This window comes from Sus scrofa, chromosome 7, assembly GCF_054392235.1.
Source record: "Sus scrofa isolate SSC_HxYL_T2T_F1_AM1 chromosome 7, Sscrofa_HxYL_maternal_Yorkshire_Landrace_v2.0, whole genome shotgun sequence".
Taxonomy (NCBI): domain Eukaryota; kingdom Metazoa; phylum Chordata; class Mammalia; order Artiodactyla; family Suidae; genus Sus; species Sus scrofa.
This window is the reverse complement of record NC_139389.1, coordinates 82,485,845-82,511,642: the sequence shown is the minus strand read 5'-3', so window position 1 is coordinate 82,511,642 and position 25,798 is coordinate 82,485,845. Positions and strand designations below refer to the sequence as shown.

Below are 25,798 nucleotides of genomic sequence, written 5' to 3'. Positions count from 1 at the left end.
GTGTATTTTTGCCAGGTATATAACAACTCTTAGTAAGTGTGCATTAAAATGAACTACAATCTGTCCCAAGTAGCATATACACTTTTCAGGAGTTACTGTTGTGGCTCAGGGGTTTACGAGCCTGACTAGTAGTATACATGAGGATGTGGGTTCGATCCCTGGCCTTGTTCAGTGGGTTAAGGATCCAGTGTTGCTGTGAGCTGTGGTATAGATCAAAGATGTGGCACAGATCCTGCGTTGTTATGGCTGTCTCTGGCACTTGCAGCTGCATTTTGACCCTTAGCCTGGGAACTTCTATCTTCCATATGCCACATGTGGAGCTCTTAAAAAAAAAAAATGTAAACTTTTCAGAGGCCACAGCTTCTGTTGACTCTTAATGCTTCATATTTGCGCTACTGGCTGCAGGTTCATTACTCAACAAACGCTTGCTGATTGATTTTTACAATTTCTCTCCTTCCCTCTCTTTTTTTCTTACCAAAAATTGCAAATCACACCTATAGAGAGATACATTTCTTTCTTTTTTTTTTTGTCTTTTTTTGTGTGTGTGTTTTTAGGGCCGCACCTTCGACATATGGAGGTTCCCAGGCTAGGGGTCTAATCGGAGCTGTAGCTGCTGGCCTACACCACAGCCACAGCAATGCCAGATCCAAGCTGCATCTGCGACCTACTCCACAGCTAACGGCAACACCAGATCCTTAACCCACTGAGTGAGGCCAAGGATCAAACCTGAAACCTCGTGGTTCCTAGTTGGATTTGTTTCTGCTGCTCCAAGATGGGAACTCCATTTTTTTTTTTTTTTTTTTTTTGTCTGAGAGATAAATTTCTAAATTGAGTTTTGGTAATGCAAAATTTCTTTGAATAGTTCACAAGAAATGTAACTGTGATGGGTCAATTCCAAATTTGCAGCTTGTTAAGATTAATTCTACTTTGTCTTGATTTATTTTTAGGTTATTATATGGGGATTTGTAGGTGATCAGGATATTCAACTTGGCACACATAGAAAAGTTTGTCATTGTTTAAACAAATAAGAGAGCTGTTTACTTTGTGTGGTTATGGGAAAATCCTTTAATCACTTTTAAACTCATATAATAAGTATAAAACTGGAGATTATACCTTTATAACTTCCTGAAACATATGACTCATGTTCCATTTAGTTCTAAATATTTGATTCAGCTCCCCTGATTATCTACATTAGGGATTGGAAAACTGTAGCCAATAGACTAAATTAGGACTGCCACCTGTTTCTGAAAATTCGTTTTTTTTTTTTTTTTTTGGTAACAGAAACACTTTACATATTGCCTATGGCTGCTTTCAATGGCAAAGTTGAATAGCTGCCAGAGATACTTAGAGACTGTGTGGGTCTCTGACTGTATACAGAAAGAAATTCGGCCAACTTCTACTTACATCCCATTTTTATTGATCCTCATCGATCAAATATATAGATCAAATAGATGAGGCTATAGATTGAATACATGTGTTTTTCCCCTCCTTCTAGGCCCCCAAATTATATATTAAAATCTAATCCCCAAGGTCATGGTATTTAAAGATAGGGCCCTTCTAAAAGACCTCAGAACCTCCCTTGCCCCTCCCTTGCAAAAAGACAGTTGTCAACGAATCAGGAGGCAAGCTTTTATTGGGCGGCTGCCTTATAAAGTCTGCTAGCACCTTGATCTTGGACTTCCCAGCCTCCAGAAGTATGAGTAATTCATTTCTGTTGCTTATAAGTCACCCAGTCTATGGTATTTTGTTATAATAGCCCAAACAGACTAAGGCAGTTTCCAAATATCCACGTGGGTTTTTATACCTTTCCCCTCTAGTCCACAACTGAAACTGACTCTAATAAAGCAAAATAAAATTACTTAGTCCCAAATGTTTAATCTACATAATACTGATTATTTCAGCATTTTTGATGACCAAACCTTTAATTTCTATCTGGATGTTGGTGTGCAAATGTCTCTGGGATGCTATGACTTGGTGATTTTTTTGTAAAATTTGAAGGTCTAGTAATAATGTTCCTTGCCATTACAAGTGAAGTTGAATGGCATCTTGTCTCTCCTCTTATACACAAGAGCCATGACCTTACAACATCCCTAGCTTCTGTTGAGATCTCAGTTGCTCTGGCGTTAGGCATGGACTATGCCATAGCTAAACCAACAAAACCAGGAGATCCTTCTCTATGTTTCATTAGAAATTGGGTATTGAAGATATCATTTGTGCCTTTTACTCAAAATAAAGATGAATAATATAGAGGAAACTATAAGAAAATCTAATCCTGGGAAAATAGGTGATACTTCTATCCCCAACCAATGCGATCAGTCCACTAAAATTATAAATCCATAGTTGAACAACAAATGTCTGCTATGAGTTATCTTTCTTGGCAGAAGCATTAGGAGCTATTTAAGAACTTTCACTCAAATGCGTAATTTGTATATCTTTGAGAAAGTATAATATTTTTCATTGTATTCTGACAACCCACCCATGTGATTATGCATTATGATTATTCTCCTCTTCAGAGCCCTTAACACATTTTACAAAATTAATGCAATTTATTCTCTATTTTCTAGAATTTGAACATTTTCAATCTGCAGACCTAACCAAAACAAATAACCTATATTCTCCACATTTTTTTTCTACGTTGGCAGAATTACATGTTTTTTTTTTTTCTTTTGATTTAAACAGATAACAAAGGAAAAGAAAAAGGAAATGGAAAAAAATAATTTGTCAGCAAGAATAAGTGGGGTGTCAAAAAGAAAATCTTTCTGATATTAGTAACCACTATGGCAACACTGAGGGGTGTTTAATTTAGAAGTCAGGCATTTTGAAATGGAAAATCTCAGCACTTTGTGGAGGTCACATTTGCCTTGATGTTTTCCATTCTCCTTCACCCTTGTATTCGAGTCACAGAAGAATTCCCTGCGTTAGCATGTATTCCCTTTTGTGGCTTCCCCCGCCTCAATAATCAATTTGCTTTTTTTTTTTTTTATCCTGGGCAAATGGTTCTGAGAAATGAGAGGGTCTGAGAAAAGAAATATTAAATCCAAGAAAAAATACTGTAAAGAACAGTGTTAATATTGGAAATGCATTGAAAGTACAATTTGGAATTGGTCTTAATCCTCCTGTTTTCTCTGATTCAGCTCTACCTGAGCAGGTTGGCCTTTGTTTGTTTAGAGGCCGGCGTGATGGATGAGCTGGTACCCAGCCAATGTGTTTAAGTAAAACCTGGGATTCCTGCGTTAGCAGAACACAATTTGTGTAAAGCCTTGGGACCATCCAGCAGCTGTATTGCTCTGTGCACCATCACGGAAACTGATGGGCTCAAATCACATCCCGCTTTTGTTTTCAAGAGGGAAAAGGACATAATTTGAGAGCACTCTCCCAAACTTTGAACCCAATTCTTATTCAAGCAGAAAACTTTGAATCTCCTTCTGAAAAACAGCAACAGGAACACATGGAGAATTTATAGTGAAGAATACTCTAGGCTCCAGACTCATTACAGACTTTCCCATCTGGCCTGAGATGGCAAAAAGAATTACCTTCATTTCACAGGCAAGAAAATAGAGGTAGAGAGAGAATAAATGATTTCGGCAAATTGGAAAGGGAGGAAAGTGAGCTTTAATCTCCTGGCATTCATTTATCTATCCTAGATTAGTAAACTTTTAGCCTGGGAAGATTTTGTTTTGTCGTTACTCTGTTTTTGTTTACACAGTCCAGATGTCATTGAATGCATGGATTTTATAACACTCTCACTTGGGCATTTGGTCCTTGATTGAAAAAGCTATGGTGGGGCAACCTGTTCAATTTTTGCATATTTATATTATTAGAAATTCACCTTTAGACTAACAAAAATCTCTCTTCTTAGCTTCCTTTCAATAGTTCTAATAATTCTACTCCTTGGAGCCATATGGAACAAATTTAATATGTGTCACAGCCAAGCCGTGAGAGTATTTGAAGATGGTGATCATGTTCTCTTTGTGTTAAAATGTCCTATGTCCTTCAATGTTTCCTCAGTCAGTATGGGGCCAAGGCTTATCCTTATTGTTTTATCTTCCTAAGTGATTTGTAACTAAAATCTTTAAAGAAGGCAAAGTCCAAAAGAAAATGCACTTTCTAGGAATTGTCTGAACATGGAAGTGTAGGTTTATAAACTTTTTTTATTCTAGATCATATGCTGAAATATCCCCTTGAATTAAAAACCTCAGTCCCCCCCGTGTTTCTCCTTTACTCTCACATAACTACAATACTCACAATACTTCTGACACTATATAAATACACACACACACACACCTCCCAAACTATATATATATATATGTGTGTGTGTGTGGTGTGTGTGTGTGTGTGTGTATGTGTGTGTTCTTTATAGCCATCCTGTGGTATAAGGATATTCCCAGGCTAGGGGTCAAATCAGAGCTGCAGCTGCAGGCCTATTCCACAACCACAGCAATGCCAAGCTGCATCTGTAACCTACACCACAGCTTATGGCAACACCAGGTCCTTAACCCACTGAGCAAGGCCAGGGATTGAACCCCGCATCCTCACAGATACTACGCTGTGTTCTTAACCTACTGAACTGCAACAGGAACTTCAAGGGTATGTTTTTCTTTCCCCTACACTAAAAAATTCTGAGACTGGGTGTCCTTACCATTTAACTTAATTCTGACACCACCTACTTAGAGATAGTGTCAGATCCCATAGGGTAAGTGCTCAGTCCCACAAGACTGCCCCTCCCTTGAGATACTCATCTCAAGTAGTAGGTCCCCAGGTTACCTGCAACTTCTGTTCAGTTTGGCTACAAATCGGAGGTTCCCATGACCCCCTTCCATCCTTGGACGTGATTAGTTTGCTAGAAAAGGTCCCAGAATTCAGGCAAACATTTATGTTTATAACTTCATTGAAGGAAATGGTAAAGGATACAGATGAATAACCAGATGAAGAGATACACAGGGTGAAAAATGGGAGGGTTTTGAGTGCAGTAGTTTCTGTTCCTATGGAATTGGGGTACATCATCCTCCTGGTACAAGGCTGTGTTCCTCAACCTGGAAGCTCCCTGAACCCTGTACTTTGGCGATTTTTTTTTTTTTTTTTTTTTTTGCTTTATAGGGCTGCACCTGCGGCATATGGAAGTTTCCAGGCTAGGGGTAGAATTGGAGCTACAGCTGTCAGCCTACACCACAGCAAGAGCAGATCCTTAACCCACTGAGTGAAGTCAGGGATCAAACACGCAACCTCATGGAAACTTGTCGGGTTCTTTACCACTGAGCCATGATGGGACTCCCACTTTTGGGATTTTTATGGAGGCTTTGTAGGTAGGAATGATCAATCATTAACTCCGTTTACAACTCCTGTCTCTACTCTGGAGAATGGGGTTGGGGCTAAACATTTCAAGCTTCTTATAATAGCCTCATCTTTCTGGTGACAGTCCCCATCCAGGATACATCCCAGAGCCCATGCGAGTCACCTCTTCACAACAAAAGTTGCTGCTAATGCTCTTACTGCTCAGGAGCTCAGGATTTAACAATGATTTTAGGAGCTCTGCACCAGGAACAGGGGGGAAGAGATCACATATATATTTATTATTATAAGTCACAGTATCACACACCTAGTTTTCCTTTCTGCTTTCCTTCCTTCTTCTTCTTCTTCTTTTTTTTTTTTTTTTGAGAGGTCACATTACTCTTTTTGCTCGAATTCAATTTATTGTCCACTAACATCCCTGAGACCTTATCACATCTTGTGCTGCTGTGTTACATCATTACCTCATATTTCCAGGCGTGCTTGCTTTTCTGGTCTAAAATGCATGTACATTGGGAGTTCCTGTCATGGTGCAGTGGTTAATGAATCCGACTAGGGACAATGAGGTTGCGGGTTCGATCCCTGGCCTTGCTCAGCGGGTTAAGGATCCAGCGTTGCTGTGAGCTGTGGTGTAGGTTGCAGACGTGGCTCAGATCCCACGTGGCTCAGATCCCGAGTTGCTGCGGCTCTGATGTAGGCCAGCGGCTACAGATCCCATTAGACCCCTAGCCTGGGAACATCCATGTGTTGCGGAAGTGGCTCTAGAAAAGGCAAAAAGACAAAAATAAAATAAAATAAATAAAATGCACTTACATTTATCTCTGTTGAACTTTATCTTATAAAGCCCAATTCCAACAAATATTTTGGAGCTTAATACTAATACTCAGCATGGTTGTTAGCCATTTTGAGCTTTATGTTACCTGAAAATGTGATGGGTTACCATCCCAGACTTAGCAGACCGTTTTAATAACTAATACCAGAACTAAAGGGAAGAAGGCTTTCTTCTTTATTGTATCCATTGCTTGTTACTATTTGTGTCTGGACATTTTGACATTAGAATCTTTCATCTAAAATGTTTCTGTTTTCACTTCAATGTACCAGGTTTTTATTAAGACCATGGTGACTAATGTCATTAAATCCCTTGCTAATGTCCAGGCATTCCATATCCACGTTTTTCTCTGCTTCCTGTATGATAAAGCTATGTAATCTAATAACCCTTTTGAATAAAGAAATTAGATCCAGTGTCGGTAACTTGTTGCTAACGAGCCTAAACTGAGTCCAGTAGCTCTAACTCTAGTGAAATTCTATGGAGAGTGCCATGTAGTTGAAAGACTGGATAACATTTATTAATTATGGTTCAAATATTATCTGAAGTTTGGGGGTTTTAAGGATTATTCAACCTGCTACTGACATTTTCTATTTTACATGCTTTTTTTTTTTTTCCCCTTTTCAGGGCCACATCTGTGGCATATGGAAGTTCCCAGGCCAGGGGCCAAATCAGACCTGTAGCTGCTGGCCTACACCACAGCTGCAGCAACACCAGATCTGAGCTGTGTCTTCAACCTACACCACAGCTTGTGTATCCTTAACCCACTGAGTGAGGTCAGGAATTGAACCCACATCCCTCACGGATGCTTGTCAGGTTCTTAACCTGCTAAGCCACAACAGGAACTACAATTTTACATGTTTTGATTCAGGAAGCAATTAAGTACACAGAAAGCTGGTATTGCAACTGTTTTTAAAACAATTCCAGTGAAGAGTTCACAAATTTTCTGAATATTGAAAAGCTATATCTCTAACAGCCAGAAATACAAACATCTTGATCAGAACTTGTATGTACCAAGAAAACAGACAGATGAAATCTATCTGAACGACAGGAAACTTGTCAAAGACTTTTTAGTAAAAGTAAGAGAAAACGTTTTCAATTAGCCCAAGAAACATGCTTCTTTACATTTCAAAGGGAGTAGTGCGGATTACCTGCCTTATATTTTTTTCTCTGCCCTTTTCCCCCTGGCTCAGCAGATGATTACTTTGTTCTAGTGGACATGTTATGGAAGATAGAATGAGTCTGAAACTATGAAAAACAAAAACCAAAGAGCCATCTAATCTTTGGAAGATGGCTTAGCTGTCTCGAAGTCCAAGTTTCAAACAAGGTCATAATTCTCTTTGATATTCCTGACAGATAGCTATCCGATCTCTCCCTGAATATCTCATGTAACAGGGAACTCATTATTAGTAAAGGAACTATGCCATTTTTATTAAGTTCTAAGTGTTAAAAAGCTCTTTTTGATGATGAATGGAAATTTGCCTCCCTGTAGCTTTCACCCTCTACTTCTGGTTCTATCTTTTGTGTGAAGATAAATGTAATGTTTCCTTTACCTGGCAGCTCTTTAGATTTTAAAGGTGACAATCTAAAATTTTTAAGGGTGGCTATTTCAGTGTGGGACCACAGATCTCTTCCCTCTGCCTGTGTCCAGAAAAAGTGTGGTGGAGGGCACACAACTTCCAGGGAGAAAGCATCATAGTACAACAGTTGGACTCAAGATCAGTGGACTTGAACTTTACTCCCAATTCATCCATTACATGTGATTTGGAGTTTTGCATCCCTATGCCTCAACTTTACCATCTGTAAAATGAAACTCAGGTCTCTCTTCTCATTGTTTCAGAAGACTATTATTGGGATGTAATGAGAGACTGAATGATAAATATCTTTTTAAAAGTCCCCTCTCCTTGCGTTTTCCTAGATCTCAACCAGGAGATCTAAAGCCCTTCTTTTAACCTTGCAGTACTCCTGTTCATCTCCAATCAGTTGTCACAGTTCCAGTAGGAAAAAACTTTCAAAATTTCAAATCATAGCTCCTATTCTGTTCAGTCCATCCTGCTTCATTATAATTTCAGTGTTCACAAATATATATAATCTCTAATTAAAGTGAAGTAAAATATGAGCTTCTTTGGGGTTGGCCACATGTCACCTTATTCTTCCTTCTCCTCCTCAAACTGCTTACCTCTGCTCTACAATCCTTGCTCCAAATCCTGCTTTTATATTCCAAGAAAAAAAAATCAAATACTTATGCCTTCTCCTACTAAGACCTATTTCTAGTTTTTTAGCCTCTGTAACTGCTCAATACCTAGTTCTATTTCCAGTTTAATTCAGTCTTTCTATAAGAATAATGCCATGCTAGTCTTTTAATCTGCATGCTGTGAATATAACCAAAAAGGTCTAATATAAATAAAAACCAAAGAACTTTTAGAATTGGAGAGACGTGACTGTATATTGAGGATTCTGAATCCTTTTTTTTTTTTTAAGAAGTGCCAAATCTGGGCACCAGGGTGAAATGTTTAGGATGAGCCCAAGTTTATCCAGGTCTTAGTCACCGTGATCACTTCTAAGGAACAAAGAAAGCCAAGGCAAAAAGGAGAATGTGTGTTCCTACAGACAGTTATGTTTTTTCTTCCCATAATATCATTACTGGTGATGGTAATCACATTGCTCTGAAAAGAAAACAGATTTCCATTTTATTTCATGGTCCTAATGAATAGATCTCCATTTATGCTACTACAAACTCATTTCAGAGTATGGGCTCTTCTCTTTCAGAGTAGTTAGAATAATGGATGGTCTTTTCTGCAATTACTTGGGTATAATTAAATCTGTGGACTTTGCTGACGACTCTAACAGTCGGGCACTCAAGCTTGTTCTTGGAGGTTTGTTATATCAATTGCATGGCAGCTCTCCTGCCTAACTCTGCTCCTATCAATGGGTTTATGGATGTATGGGGTACAGTGCCATTCTCAGAACATCCTGGGTATAGCTGAGAAGAGTTAGGGAGGAAAAGGGAGGCATATTTTTCCTGGGATGTAATCTCGTTTTAATTATGTCTAAGAAAATCAGAGAACCAAAGACATATGAGATAAATCTGCTTCGCTAGGCAGTAAGTATCTAAGGGGAAAAGAACATCTGGCCATAAGCCCTAGGCTGACCAGAAGCAACTGAGGGCAGGGCTGATGTCCTATTCATGTTTGTAACACTGATACCTGGTGAGTGGCATATGGAAGTTTCTCAATGAGTGATCACTGAACTGATGTAGGCCTGGGAAAAATCACATGGAACCCAGGCATCTTGGTTCAGTTCTCAATTTCTGTTTTCCTAGCATCAGAGGATTAGAAGATTTCCTGGCCATAGGAATATGGGTCTTTGTACATGCATGCAGATCAAGTTGTTTACTCCAGTCTTAAAGGGATTCTTTGCACTGCTACCCTCAGCAGCAGTAAATATTTTGAATAGTTATTCCAAATACCTAACCCAAATCTGCCAATACACATCAAAGTTATTCTTTTTGTTTGTTTGTTTTCTTCTTCTCTCAGTGGAAAATCTTTTACTTCTATTACAATACCTATAAAGTTCCTTTACTAGAAAATAAACTACTGTCTAAAAGCCTTCTCACTTCTCTCCCCAGCTTTTTGGAAAATAACGACAATCAAAAAGTAGAAGAGGGGACAATTAGAGAAAACAGGAAGAGGAGACAGCATGGCTTCCAGGGGACTTTTTCTCCCTTGGCATGAAATGAAAAGGAACTCCTTCTAACATACTTAGCATGTGGTGCTTTTGTCTCTGCTCGCTTAGTCTGGCTCTATGCTTCTTGTTAAGAATGCTGATTATCCTAGGTGCCCAGTCTCTGTTTCAAAGGCAACAGAATATCAGTTCCTTTATCAAATCCCATCATTGTCTTTCCTTTTATCTTGACCAATGCCAGTCTCTGCACATCTTACCTAAATAATCTAAAATAGGACAGAGTATACAGAGTATACTTCTGCATCACTGCAACATATACATTTGACCCACTGACTTTTCCCCACCTATTACCTTGCCAATTTCTCATCATGTGACTGATGTTTCATTAGAGTGTGATGCTCAGTTGGCAAAGGTGACTCTTTTTCAATTTGATTCATAAAATTAATTTTTCACTTCTTTCCACCTTTTTGCCATGATGAGCTCAGAATGCAGGCAAATGAATTTGCTCTCTCCAAAGCTGGGTTTCCATGAGAAAGCCAACTGTTTTCTCTTTTGTCTGGACTTGATGTCTCTGTGTAGATCACATTTAAAAGAAGGAAGGAAAGTAAGGAGTCTGGGTGAGATCCTTCCTTGGCTTCTCTAAGATTGTTATATTTGGGTGAGTGCCTAGGAACACAGAAAAAGAATTATATTAGGAGTTCCCGTTGTGGTGCAGTGGTTAACGAATCTGACTAGGAACCATAAGTTTGCGGGTTCGATCCCTGCCCTTGCTCAATGGGTTAAGGATCCGGCATTGCCATGAGCTGTGGTGTAGCCTGCAGACATGGCTTGGATCCCACGTTGCTGTGGCTCTGGTGTAGGTTGGTGGCTACAGCTCCGATTAGACCCCTAGCCTGGGAACCTCCATATGCCGCGGGAGCGGCCCAAGAAATGGCAAAAAGACCAAAAAAAAAAAAAATGATATTAAAAAATTAGGTATTGGGGAAAGAAACTTCTTGCTTGATAACAGTTTACTGCTTTGTCTTATTTCCTCACTTCTAGAAGGCTTGAGTTTGAGCAATTATTTGGTAAGATCATTCTTTTAGTTCGAAACTTAAGGAAGTAGTCATAAATATCCCAAGGGGAATATGAAGCACTTCCAAAAAAGGAGTGCTATAAAATTAACAATGATGCAGCCAAGTGAGGATATTCTAGACTATTTGAGGATGATATTATATGTATAAATTTTCCTGGCGACCAAGCCTGGTCTCTGGAGCAGAGGTTCTCAACTGTAGTTCTTAGGCCAGCAGCATCAGCAATTCAGGAAATTGTTTGAAATGCAAATTCTTGGTCCTACACTAGAACTACTGAGTCAGAAACTGAGGGTAGACTGTTTCTGACATGAACTCAAATCTGAGAACTGCTGATCTAGTGTAAGAACTTTTGCATCATGTAGACCTGGAGATTTAATAACACCTCTCTCACTTGCAGTCTCTACACTTTGCGGAAATTTTATTAAGGGGTCTTCCTAGAGCCTTACTTTTCTTATCAATAAGAAAGACTCTTCCTTCCTGGGATTGTGGTGGTATTATATAGCTGGATAAAGTTTACATTGGTGTGTATCAAGCTCTGTTCAAAGGGCTGTGAATGTAGTGACTCATTTATTTCTCATGACAAGCTGATGAGATACGACATTTTATAGATGAAGAAATAGAGCTAGAGAGAGGCTAAATAACTTGCCCAAGTTCACATAACTAGGAAAAGGTGGAGACAGATTTGAGCCAGTCAGAATCCAGAGTCTTTGTTCTTAACCAACTCCCATTTCTAAGGTGCCCGACACATAGTAGGTACCTAATGTGTTAATTCTCTTTCCTACTTTACCCTCCTGGGATGCCATTGTAATTAACTACAGATAATTCATTAATTGCATGTTCAGTCTGGTTATATTAATAGGAAAAATTTAACTGAAATTGAGTGTAAAGTGAAAACCCAATCAGTGGAGATTCAAATTAATGCTTATAATATGAGTTATTCCTGAGTGTGTGAGGAAGCTGGTATAAAAAACCCTTGACCTTTCCTCTCTCTCTTCTCTGTGCTTTGATTTTAACATGAAAGAATTAATTGGTAGCTACATTAGTGGTTTTCAAACTTTTTTTGGCTCCAGTTCCCCTTTATACTATTATAAATTGTTGAAAATCCTCAAGAACTTTTTATATTGGTTTTACTAATCAATGTTTACTATATTAGAAATTAAAATAGAAAAATAGAAATTGTTAAAATGTTTATTAAATTTAGTTGAAACAACAGTTACCTGTTAAGATATGTAACATATATTAATGAAAGATAACCATATTTGCAAAAGAAAAACATTAGTGAAGAGTGGTATTTTTCTGAATTATCCCAAATTTCTTTAATGTCTAGCCTCATGGGAGATAACTAGATTCTCATATCTGTTTCTGCATTCAGTTGGTTACAATATCACACATCAGGTGGCCTCTGGGAAAAACTCCCCCATACACTTGTAGGGTAAATAATTTCTTAGTTGTTTTTTGCTTTTTAGGGCTGCACCTGCAATATATGGAAGTTCCCAGGCTAGGAGTTGAATAGGAGCCACAGCTGCTGGCCTACACCACAGCCACAGAACGTGGGATTCAAGCTGCCTTTGTGACCTACACCACAGCTCATGGCAATGCCAGATCCTTAATCCACTGAGTGAGACCAGGGATCAGACCTGCATCCTCATGAATCCTAGCTGGGTTCATTAACTGCTGAGCCACGAAGGAACCTCCCAATTTTATAAAATTTTAAAAAATATTTTATAAAATACTAAGTGTTTTCTTAAATTTTTTTAAATTTAAAAAAAATTTTATAAAATACTAAGTTTTCTTAAATGTCTTATTATAAAAGTAATTCCTTAGTAAATAAATGTTTGTATTATTAGAGATAATATGTTATTATTATAAAAACAATAATTTTCTTAATTTTTAAAAATCACTTCTTAGTATTATTATAAAAAATAGTCTTGACATCACAGGTCCCCTGAAAGGGTCATGAGACTACCAGGGGTCATTGAATCATACTTTGAGAACTCTCTGGGCTAGTTGATAGTTGGATGAAAGTGCAGAGTTAATCCAGAATACTCATAAGTCTTTCTTTTTCCTCATAGTAACAATTTGGGGCCACTGGTTTATCAGCTAAGAAATAACCAAAGTGAATTAATTTATATGAAACTATGTCAGGAATCTCAAAGTGTAAGACTTGCTATAATGTAGCACAACTGCAAATTATGAACACATTTTATTTTATATTAAAGTATAATAAAAACATTTATTAAAGTATATATGAAACACTTAACAATATTTCTTCAGTTTCAGTTGTACAGCAAAGTGACCCAATCACACACAGTTACCTGTGCTGTACAGTAGGGCCCCATTGCCTGCTAGTCACAATAACCGAGACATGGAATGAACCCATTTTATTTTGATTAGCTTATCATTATTAACTTTGACAGCTGAATAAAACCATTTGCAGCATCAATGGGAATGAAGTAGCCATAAGGTAGAAACAGGTAGGTAAGTGTCTATGACAAAAAACAGGCTTGTGTGTTTGTGTGTGTGCAAGCATACTCATTGCTCATAAACATTTCAGAATGCCTGAAAAATACAGTGCTACATCTACTCGTGTTAGGGGATGTGCAGAAGTTTAGCATTTCTGTCTCTTCATTAACAATGTGTATTGGAAATTGACTGTAAAGAACATCTGAAGTTTATTACTAGTAACATAGATATATTCCAACAAGTATTATTTAGGTGCCAATCTTTGTGCAAGAAAATGGATAGGCAGAGAGTTCCCACTGTGGCACAGTGGGTTAAGGATCTGACATTGCTACAGATGTGTTATAGGTTGCAACTGCAGCTCAGATTCAATCCCTGGATTGGAAACTTCCATATGCCATGAGTGTGGAGAAAAAAATGAATATACAGCCCCCTTTAACCTTTTGGAAGCTTATTTTTCATCAACAGGGATGATGTGAAGTGAGGATGACATGATGGAGTGAAGGGAATGTCTGCCAACATTTGCTTTATATCCAGGCAGTCTACAGACAGATTTAAGGCAGTGATTATTTATTGTTTTACCCATTGCTTCAAGCAATTGAAAACTGCGCTAATGTCAAGGGAACATTTTCAAAAAATTCACCATACCATCTTTATTATTTCATATACTGAATTTCTTAAACTTCATATTTCATGTGTAAATGGCACATGCTTATCAACCAGTTTTGCTGTTCTTAAGGCAAATAAAACATAGTTCTACATAAACATAGAAAAAGTTCAGATACTTTGTACTATATGTATATATGGTATCCCAATGAAACTTCAGGGCCACTGTTGAGTCTGGTAAAATTACAATAGGTTAAACAGGATAACTCATGCTATAATAATGCACAGTTTAGCCAGAAGTAGAACATAAAATATATACAATAAACATAATGTTTAGTATAGTATATATTATTTTTGACATGTTTGGTAGGTATTTTATAAGCACATCTGAAATTTTATATCATCTCCAACAGATGGGAAATAAACAGTAGCAGAAGCTGTTAATTTTTTTTATTATACATTGGGAGAAAAAGGAGTAATAATGTTAGGAAAAACATATTGAGGTTAAAAAACAATATAAAATGTTTTAAAAACCCTTTTTAAAATCTTGAAAAAGAAATAAAAAGTAAGTTGAAATGTTTCAACATCTGTTATCAGTAATGGAAGCCCTAAAAAAATCAGTTGCTGTTAGGTAAGAAAAATATTTTCTGGTTAAAATATAGCCAGCTGGTTTTTGAGATGCTGGGAGCAAGTATTTGCTAAGTAGATCAAGTGGAAGAAAACTTTAAAAACTCAAGTGTGAGGCAAATTAAGACAAAGTTCATGTCTCCAATACTAGTTTAGATTTGAATACAATTGGGAAAATTTGAGACTTTAAAGGGAGGGATGGCAGTTCACATAGAGATGGAAAAAACACACCCCACTTTGTCAGAAGGTCATTTTGCTGCAACTTTGGGTGCTGTCTTGAACCCCAATGGAATCATGTGAGGACAGCTTTTCATCCTGTCACCTTTGTTCAAAAGTGTATTTCAAGTTCAACCTTCTCTCCCTGAAGTTTGCTGCTTGCAGCCTCCAAACTGTAAGAAACAAAACTTTTCAAGCTGTGCTCATCTCTTTGTATTTCTTCCATGGTAATGTTACCAAATTGGTGAACTTGACCAGCACTGTGGTCCTAACCTGGGCCAAGAAGCCCTAACTCAACCAGGGAGATTCTTTTTCCAATCAGATTCACGAGCCAATAAGAAAACCGATACTGAGACTGGAAAATCACATGCTTTATTCAATGGCCAAAGGATGGAGAAGCAGGAACCTTGTTTGCAAGTCAGCTTCTCAATCCAATTCTGACAGAGACCAAATATGTAAGAGAGTTGAGGTAAAAGGGAGGGATTTAGAAAGAGTAGGAGGAATATTTATGAGTTATGCAAGTACAGGTGTATGGTTTGGACCTAAAACTGAGGCAACTCTCCTTTTCAGTCCTTGTGTGGGCTTTTCCAGTGGCTGTCATGGCAATTGTCAACTGTCCTGTTGCTGGTAGGTGTGTCATTTAGCTAAAAGCTAATCTGTTACAATGAGCAAATAATGAGGCTCAAGTCTCCTGGAAATCTGACATCTTAGGCATAGTTGATTCTAACCAGTTCTTGTTTTTTTTTTTTCTCTTTGCAGCTTCCTCCTAAAACTTAAATAAGAGTAATTGGTTTCCATTCAAGAGTGGGATGGGGTATAATTCTGGGGCAACAATCTTGCTAACAGTTATCCTCTTAAAAGTAGCTTTGGTCTTGCTGTTGTCACGTGCCTGGGCTTTGCTGGCTCTGGTTGCCTCAGCATGCCCTGTAAGACTCTTCTTCCTCTGACCAGCACCCTCCTCCAACCTCATCTTTGATCCCCACATTTTCACTCTTTCCCATACACTGAACACCTTTAAGTTCCTCTTTGTACATTCCCTTCGTCCAGTCTGGAGAATGTGCTTCTCCATGAACTACTCCATATTTTGTAGGGAAACAAAACTTGCTGCTCTAAAATGTGTCTGTTCGGCATGGGGATTCATTTAGGCTGATGATTTTTAAGAAACAAAAGATTCAGGAAGTTTTTCTTGTTACCTTCCCCTTAACTGCCTGAAAGAATTTAGAGCAAGGGCCTGTTCCCAGAAGAGAGCTTTTACCAGAGATGATCTGCAAAGAACATGGGCTACGTGTGGCAGGGGGAACTCTGCCAGACCTAGAGAGCGGAGTCCACTCCATGTCCCACTGTCTCTGCATGGCCCCCCACAAACACTTGTTTACCAAACATTTACTCTTATATCTCTATATGAATTGCCTTCTTCCCTTTAGGTCTCAAAACCCACTATGCTAAACATCTTTTTTTTTTTAATTGACATATAGTTGCTGTACAATATTATATAAGTTGCAGGTGTACAATAGAGTGATTCACAATTTTTAAAGGTTATACTCTGTTTATAGTTATTACAAATTATAGGCCATATTCCCCATGTTTTATAATATATCCTTATAGCTTATTTGATTCCTAATAGTTGGTACCTTCTACTCCCCATCCCTATTTTGCACCTCCCCTCTTCAGTCTCCCTACTGGTAAATGTTAGTTTGTTCTCTATATCTGTGAGTTTGCTTCTTTTTTGTTATATTCACTAGTTTCCCAATATCCTCGTTGTCTTTAGCTGAAGATGGTATTTAAGGTGAGGGCTTTGGCCTTTTGGGTAAGTTACTCTGTTCTCCTGAGTCTCTCCCATGTATATATGTTAGTAAACTTTTGTTTGATCTCCTGTTAACCTGTCTCATATCAGTTTAATTCCTAGACCAGTCAGAAGAATTTAGAAGGGTAGAGGAACATTTCTTCATCCCCAACTCTGTGAAGGTCTTGCTTACCTCATAAGATATCAGCCACAAGTTCCCATCATGGCGCAGTGGAAATGAATCCCACTAGGAACCATGAGGTTGCAGGTTCAATCCCTGGCCTCTCTCAGTGGGTTAAGGATCTGGCGTTTCCGTGAGCTGTGGTCTAGGTTGTGGTTACAGCTCGGATCTGATGGTGCTGCGGCTGTGGCACAGGCAGCTGTAGCCCTGATTGGACCCCTAGCCTGGGAACCTCCAGATCTCTTGGACAGGGTCTGTCTGTTTCTATAGGTCCTCTTGACAAAGAGAGTCTACTCGCAACTTTATGGAAATGTTTTATCACATGGCATATTCATTACAGTTTTGTTAGAAGATAAATTGAGGCATACTAAATTTTTTTAGTTTATTTGAAGAAAAATTGATTCTAATCAGGCTGCGCCGAAGCAGAAGTGGTTAGGAGTTCTTCACTTGCAGGAGCTCAGCAAGAGACTTTTATCTGGAAAAGGCAGAAGCAAAGTAAGGAAATTACTGACTGGCTATAGCTTAGGGCTTAGTTAGCTTTTTGTGATTTGTTGTCCTTTGGTTTCAGTTTTTTGACTTTGAGACATTCGCATACTTAGATTTTGTGCTGCTTACATAAGCTGTCCCTCACCAGAGCTACCTCACTCTGATGGCCTCCTTGTTTAATTAATAGTTACTCTTGACTTACAGGCTCATTCTGGATGGACCCTTGTATGTTTATCTCTGAAACCCCTCCCCCCAAAAAAACCGCTTTCTTGATAATCAAGAAACTTTTGCTTATTGAATGATTAACTGGTGAGAATCTCTGAAATGTCTTTAGTAGTCATGGAAGCTTGTCATTCCAGAATGAGAAATGAGGCTAGGCTTGTATACATCCATGAGAAAATAATTGAGGTGGTGGTAGTGGGTGGATTAAGTTGAAAGCAAAGGCCAAATGCCCTTCTCCTAAGAACAGGAGTCAGAAAGGCCAAGGGGACAAGGGATCTGTGAGAAAGGGAGATAGCAGAATGGGGGAAATTCCACAGAAAAGGGAGATTAAGGACAAGCAAAGGAAGAGAAGGGCCTCTTTATACTGAATTTCCTTCCCTGAAGGACAATCTGATAGAGGCCTTTAGAATTAGAGGGAGAACATTTCATTTGTAAATTGTGCTTAAAATTGCTCAGTGCTTTGTTTTTGTAAAAGGTGATAGACCTGGCAAAGAGTTAATGCCATTTTAGAGAAAGGTGATAAGAACAGATAACTCTAATGTAATTTTTCATCAGGAGAACAAAGCCCAGAGAGGGTTATGGGAGGACACCCATGTCCCCTCTGGATGCTCCTTTGCCTTAGTCAGTTGCTCGCATGTGGCCCCTTGGTCAAAGACAATATCTACTTACCATTTGGGACTTCAAAAAGCAAAGGACCTGCTCTTGAAAAGGCCTGGCCATCTCTCACTTTCAAGGCTGGCTAGTTAAACCCTTGGTTACCTCTCTGCAGGGTCTTCCATTCCCTCCAGGCTTTCCAGCTCACCCTCCTGGACTTTGACCTTCAGCCTCCCTTGATCTCTCTCTGCCTCCCAGGTAAGAATGCACCTGAGCAAGCCAATCAGCTAAACTGTGAGAGTCTGAGTGTGTTAAACCTCTTTCCCCTCAAACCACTCAATCTTTCTCAAAGAAGATGCTTTGGGAAGGAAACTGTTAGCCGAGAGGAATGAAGTAGTCCATAATGGACTTTCAGGCCTTCCTTGAGGGAAGGCTTTGCCCTCTAATTATGCAGTGTGGCTAGTGGCTTAGTTTGTCAGTGCATCAGGCTGACCTTGCCCATTATCTTTACATTATCTCTGTGTATAGTTCATAATGAAAGCCTAAAAACAAACAAACAAATATGTTCACACACGGGGAAAATACTGAACAGACAGAGTTCAGATGAAATGTAATCCAGTCTTATTTATCTGGCTAATGAAATTCAAATTAACTAGGGTAAAAAGTGAGACCACGCGACCGGCTCAAGTCAATGGTGGGGGGATGGAAGGAGGCTGACCTTTGCATATGTGAGAGGCTCCCTGAGCAGCCAGGGGGATAGACCGGCTTTTGCCCACAGCCCTCTTCTTACTCAGGCTGTAATGAAGCTCAGAGGAGTTCAGCTCTGCACCACCAATTGAGCTGTGCCTCTCCTACCACTAATTCCTGTGAATCTAGAAATGGTAGCTGGGGAAGCAATTAGAGAAGAGAAATTTTTTTTGGTCTTGTTGCCTTTTGTAGAAAATCAGGGTTGTGCTGGTTCTGTTGTTGATGTTGTTTTTTCCCAGCACAGAGACAAAGGAAATAAAGCAGTCCAAGACCTTAACATCAAATTTCTGCTTTCAAATTGCTAGAGGAGGAAATAAAATTTAGATGAAAGAGCTTCCACACCTATACTCCAGACACGTATTTTTCAAATGATAAATCTTCATACCTATACATCTTGGGTTTTTTTTTCGTGTCCTGTTAATTCATGTTAATGTAATAAATATTGATCATATTCTATTTGCAAAACCCTGAGTAATAGGTGTGTTGATTTCTCAATGTCTCTTAAAGTAGGAAGAAATTTTATCACTCTCATTTTACAAATAAAGAAACAAGTTTAAAAATTTCCAGTAACTTGTCCAATGTCATACTCCTGGTGACAGTGGCAATATTTAAATTTTGTTTACTGTCTAAACTCTTAGAGCAATAATGAAAAGCTTAAAGGTGCATGGTTAGTGTGGTGGGCATTGTGGTGCCTTCTCCTCTTCTCTGTGCACAGCCATGTGGTTTGGATGGGTTTGGCCTTGGGCCTCTTTCCCAGCTTCAGGGAACCTGATTCATCTCACTATTCTTGCCATAACGATTGCTTCGTTTATGTCAGGCCTCCTCGCATAGAACACAGCCTTTCCCAGGTCACAGCGCTGGCTTCATGAATGAACACATGATCCAAGATGCTTCCCTGGAGGTCGCTAACTGAACCACTTTACATCGTAGCTGTCAGAGCCCAATCTTTGGGCCTGTGCTCTACCTGCATTCAGTTAGCTGGTGACCTCATCTAGTCTTGTGATTAAATACCATTTATACTCCCAAACCCCTAGCTGTTTATGTCTCTCTTAGACCTCTTCTCAAAACTCTAGACATAATTTGTACATCACTACCCCTTGGGCATTTCCACTCGGATGTCTAATGGACAAGTACAAGTTAACAGGTCCAAGAGCGAACTCCAGATCCCCTTCTTTCTTTTCTCAGTCAATGCCAGCTCCGGCTGCCAACTGCTCAGGCCAAAACTTTGGCAGTATCTCTGACTTTTCCCTTTTGCTCACACATACAATTATTCATCAATACCTAACTGGCTCTACATTTAAAGTGACGGTGATCTGACGGTAACTCTGTATTGTGCTACCAAGTCACTCACTTTTGCTTGGGTTCTTGTCCACCTGGCTCCTCTGCTCTTGCACAGCCTATCTCCTAGCACTTTCCTGATTTGATGCTTTTATTTAACCTTTGAAAAATGCTTCCATCACTCATACAGTATTAAGTGGTTATGAATTCAAGGCTGAGGATGGATATACATCTTAGTTATGCCCTTGGGAAAATAATTTTTTGGTGAGATACCCTGGAGGCTTACAGAGCAGTATTTTAAATAACATCTGTGACAGGGAAGGGGAAATTGTTCCTTTCTTTTCTTTTCTTTTTTTTTTTTCCACTAGGGCTGCACCCCAGCACATAGAAGGGCCCAGGCTAGAGATTGAATTGGAGCTGGAGCTGCAGCTTCTGGCCTATGCCACAGCCATAGCCATGCCAGATCTGAGCCACACCCGAGACCTATGTAGCAGTTTGCAGCAATGCCAGATCCTTAACCCACTGAGTGAGGCTAGGTATCGAACCTGCATCCTCAAGGATATTTGTTGGGTTCTTAACCCACTGAGCCACAACAGGAACTCCAGTTATTCCTTTCTTGAACTGACTCACATCCTGAGAGATCAAATCATTGTGTGGGACAATTTTTATATGTTTACCTATAACTTGGATACCTTGATATAAGGAAAGGGCTCCAGGCCAGGAATTACAAGGGCTGTTATTAGTTGTACCTGGTTGACTTTTCCCCTTAGATAAGTCACTTATGTTTCTGACTTATTCAATTTCCCCATGTGTAAAATGGGATAAGTACTACCCACTTCTATACCTCACAAAGCTGTTGTCTGTTTGAAACGATAATATTTATAAACAATAGGCTTTCAACTGGTTCCCATGAAATTCGGCTGAAAGATATGAGGTAATTCCTATGTCCCCTGAATTATAGGAAAAAATCAAATCTGTGTATGTGCCTAATGCACTTTTTATTTTCTCTGGAAGTAGAGTCCATAGTTTTCATCACCTTCTCAAGGTGACTCAACAAAGATCAAGATAATCTGGTAGAGGCGCTTTGTAAACTGTGAAATATTATTCACGTAAGAGTACCATTTTCTGGGCTCCTTAAATTGTCCTGATAACCTTGTTGTGTATGGAGGCAGGGACTCTTTACTGAGAAATTGTGACTTTGGCTTTTAAATCAAATGAATCAATAAGCTTTACATGCCCACAGCTGGTCAGCAAGGTTGGTAAACATGGCTTCACAGAAAATTATCCAGCATGTACAGTTCAACAATTCTGATATCATTCTAATCCAGACCTGACCATGAGGTTCTGAAGGCCATTGAGACACCTGCCACTAAAATATCTGAATAGCTTTCTTTCTGTACTTGTCCAGGCACAAAGGATGCTAAGTTGGTTGTTAATTTCCCGTTTAGTCCCTCCCTCCCTCCCTTCCTTCCTTCTTTCCCTATTCCTTTCTCCCCTCCTTCTTCCCTCCCTCCTTCCCTTCCCTTCCCTCCTTCCTTCCTTTCTTCTTTTTTCCCCAGGTGTTTATTGAATGCCCAGCAGGCCTTGAACATCACCATGCTGGTATCATCTTCTGTAGGACTAGAGGCGCCCTGTCTTGGGAGTGTGGGAAGGTACACCCTGGTTTCAGGAAATAAATGCAGCACTGGGAAGCTGAGGCCTGTCTGAGAGCCCAGCTCTGCTATTCAAATCACTCTGTGACCCTCTGTTGGTCACTTAACCTGCTGTGCTGCTATTTTCTCATCTGTAAAATTGCTCTCCCTCTTGGGCTCGTTGTGAGGATAAAAGAAAATAATAGGTGGCAAAGTGCACTGAATGATAAAAGTCTAATACTAAATCAAAGTATTATCATTTTAGAAGTTTATCCCTAAGTAGTGCTGACACTGACATACGGAAGTTAAAGCTGCAATTAGAGGTCTGCTTCATCTTTAATCCACCAATAATAAAGCTTTCTCCAAGCAGTGACCCAATTTCAGGTGCCCTATGGTTATTTGCAACTTTTCTTCTTATTCTTGGTATAAGTATAGCAACTTAGAATTTTTGAGGACAATTCCAGTATCAACCAGTCTGTAGTCTTGGTTCTTTCAATGCAGGTTCAGAGAACTTATTGTTAAAGCTATTAGGAGCTTTATCAATGGATGCAAGTCTTGTGTGATGATTTTGTTTAGTTCAACAGATCTTGCCTGAAACCTGCTATGGGACAAACCTTGGGGACAGAGGGTTGGAAATTATATATCCTAGACCTTCTCTTGTAAGAAGAGACATTCTAAAAACATGTTCAAAGTGATGAGAGTATAATTATAACAGATCTCCTTTAGTGAACATACACTATGTGCTAGGCACATCACTAAATCTTTTCTTATCAATATTAATCCTCCCAAAGACACAAAGAGGTAGGTAATTTTATGCTGATTTGAGAAGGGGCACTTGATCCTCAGAAATGTTAAGTCAGGAATTCCTGTTGTAGCTCAGTGCGTTAAGAACCTGAGACAGTCTCCATAATGATGTAGGTTTGATCCCTGGCTTTTCTCAGTGGGTTGAGGATCTGGTGTTGCCGCAAGCTGCTGCATAGGTTGTGGAGGCAGCTGGGATGTGGCATTGCTTGGTTGTGGTGTAGGCCAGCAGCTGTAGTTCCAATTCAACCTTGAGCCTGGGAACTTCAATATGCTACAGATATAGCCATAAAAAGGAAAAAAAAAAAAAAAGCCAAGACATAAGATTGGGTCTGTTTTATTTATAGATGCTATAAGGAAACAAAACAATTTGCAGAGAGGACCAGAAAAGCAACTAAAGAATTGCATGGGAGACTAAATTGTGCCATGTGCCTATCTAGTGCTGGAGGATGGGATATGTTGCCTTCAGTGCAGTTGGATTTTGGAAAACTGGCTAAATGTTTATCAAAGAAGTTCTATGCTCACTTGGATAATTCCAAGATACAAACAGGTATAGGTAAGCCGAACATTTTTATCATCCAAATCTCATATATCTTTAATAAAAAATAAAATGCCTTTTCTCAAGAAAGCTATACATTTCCTAAACCAAGCTGATAAAGTATTAGCTTCATTAGTAATAACTAGCTATTCTACTCGACTCTGACAATACAATTAACAAAGGCCAGGTTAGGCCAGGGGTTTTATTTGCTCATTTCTTGCATTTGCAATATTATTTGATAATGATGTTTCCTTATTCTTCTGGTAATTACTCATTCCCAAAGTTCCACTATGAGAGTTTTATTTCTCTCTCCAAGAACTTTGGACTCTATTAGGTCATAAATGCATTATGAGAATAGTAACCTTTTAAGTCAGAAATAGGCAAAGAAGGACCCATGGGCAAAACCTGGAGAGTGACCTGTTTTTGCATAGCTTACAAGAACTAAGGATGGTTTTTATATTTTTAAAATATTGTTTAAAAAGAAAAGAATGTGTAACAGAGACCATGAGTGGCACACAAAAGCCTAAAATACTTACTCTCTGGTCCTTTGAGAAGAAATTGGCTGACCCCTGCTTTAAATTATAATGGCTGGTTTATTTCCTCAGCGAAGGGTACATTCTCAGGGAGAAAGGAGAGAGAAGGGCCTTAGGGGTCCTGAGTATGTTTCTCACCCATTGGGGGATTATGGGAGCAGGGAGACGCCCCCTGAGATTTCCCTTCAAAAGAACTCTCTCTGCTTGCTCTCCAGAAAAACAGTCCATCCATCTGTGACCCCTGCCAGGATCCACCTCAGCTTTTGGGCCCAGGCCAAGTTCTTTCTGGCAGTGATGGGTCCCTGAATTCACCACCTCAAAACAGGCCTCTTTGGCATCTGGATTATTTTGTGCTAAAGGCTATTGAGAACCAGCTCCAAATGAGGGTACATGGTTTCCTTTTGCAAAGGAAATTTACATTTATAAAGGAAATTTTCATTTGTAAATGCCATCTCCCTGTCTTGAGGGTTCTTAAGTTACCAAGGGAGAAGGCAGGAACTTAAATCTGCCTAAGAATCTTTATTAAACAACTCTTGCTTATCATATGCATCCTGGACAGCTTCCTGTAACTTGCCTCCAAATGCAGAATCCCAAATGCCCCTTTCCTTGGATCAGCCTAATGTGATAAGTCCAAGTTCTACCCACCTCTTTGGGTTACTCATCACTGGTCTACCTGTGTGATGCAGCTGTTAATAAACTTTGTTTTCCTTTTTTTTAATCTGTCTTTTGCCTGCCTGACATACAGGGCCACCCCAGCTGGATAATTCAAATAGGTAGAGGAAAAAGGTCCACCCCCCCCCCCACAGCAGCCTCAGTCAATGTCTGAAAATGACAGGTGTCAAATGGGTTATCCAGGGATAAACAGTTTTACTTACCATTTATCATTGGCCTGGACCTGGGAGGTGAGCAATAAAGGAAAGAAGATATCCAGATAAGACAGTTTTGAGATAGGGAAACACAATTTTACTTGAATGTTGTATGAGAGTCAATTGCTTAAGCCAAAGAGGTTATAGATAGGGTTGCCAATGGAAATATGGTAGCTTTAGCAAATGGAAATGTAGGATATCCATTAAAATTGCATTTCAGATATAAGCAACAGATCTTTTAGTGTGTGTATATTCCTTACGATAAGTATTTCTCAAATGGGAGTAGATTGCCTGTTAGAGGGTGAAGAAAAAGAATATGTGTTTTGGCATTGAGTATGGCCCAAAGATTGCATGAGATATATTAATGAAAACCTATTCACTGTTGGCTTGAAATTTGGATCTAACTGCACGTTCTTCATTTTGTCTGGCTTCTAGTTATATTATCTGCTTTAAACAAATCTGCTTAGACACATCATGGCTTAATTCATCAGAAAAACTAGTTTTTAAGGTTAGATTGGAATTTGAGAGTCCTCAGCCTAACTGGTTTGTTTTTAGTTGAGGGTAGGAAGTGTCCTGTTCCAGGGCAGGGAGCCAGTAGCCTCAGAACTACATCTAAGCCTTGAGCTCTCTGACTCCCAGTTCAGATCTTTCTACTCCATTACTCAGCCTCCTTCCAGAAAGGACACATTTCTGGCACCTGTGACTCAGCACTCTCCTTTTAACTTTCATGGAATTCCTTGTCATTTTTTTCTCCTTTCTTCTGCAGTAGGCCTTATCATGAAATGACTTTTTAAAGTTTTTGTTGACACATAATCTGAGTATTTCGTAGACCTAGTAGATGTATCAAGATGTTAAACCTATCTGCCTAGATCCATATATCTCTATTTCTATCTTCAAGATTAAAACAGCTATTGTAGGAGTTCCTGTTTTGGCTCAGCACGTTAAGAACCCAACTAGTATCCTTGAGGATGAAGGTTCGATCCCTGGCCTTGCTCAGTGGGTTAAGGATCCAGTGTTGCTGTGAGCTGTGGTATAGTTTGCAGACATGGCTTCGATCTGGTGTTGCTGTGGCTGTGGTGTAGGCCAGCAGCTGCAGCTCCAATTCAACCCCTAGCCTGGGAACTTCGATGTGCTGCAGGTGTGGTCCTAAAAAGAAAAAAAAAAGTTACTGTAGAAAATTAGGAAAGTATAAAATAGTGCTAAGAAAAAAATACAAATTACCCACAATTTTCCAGGTTTGTAGATAGGTACTACAATTATTTTGGTGGGATACTTATTTTTCTATTTCTCTATACAGAGTTTCCACCGTGGCGCAGTGGTTAACGAATCTGACTAGTAACCATGAGGTTGCAGGTTGGAT

The 25,798-nt window shown here is 39.2% G+C and overlaps 1 protein-coding gene across 1 annotated transcript in view; it reads left to right on the top strand.

Annotated features, from left to right (window-relative positions):
- Positions 1 to 25,798, top strand: part of LOC110261585 (uncharacterized) — a 484,734-nt gene that overhangs the window by 304,477 nt on the left and 154,459 nt on the right. The gene's annotated exons all lie outside the window — the stretch shown is intronic.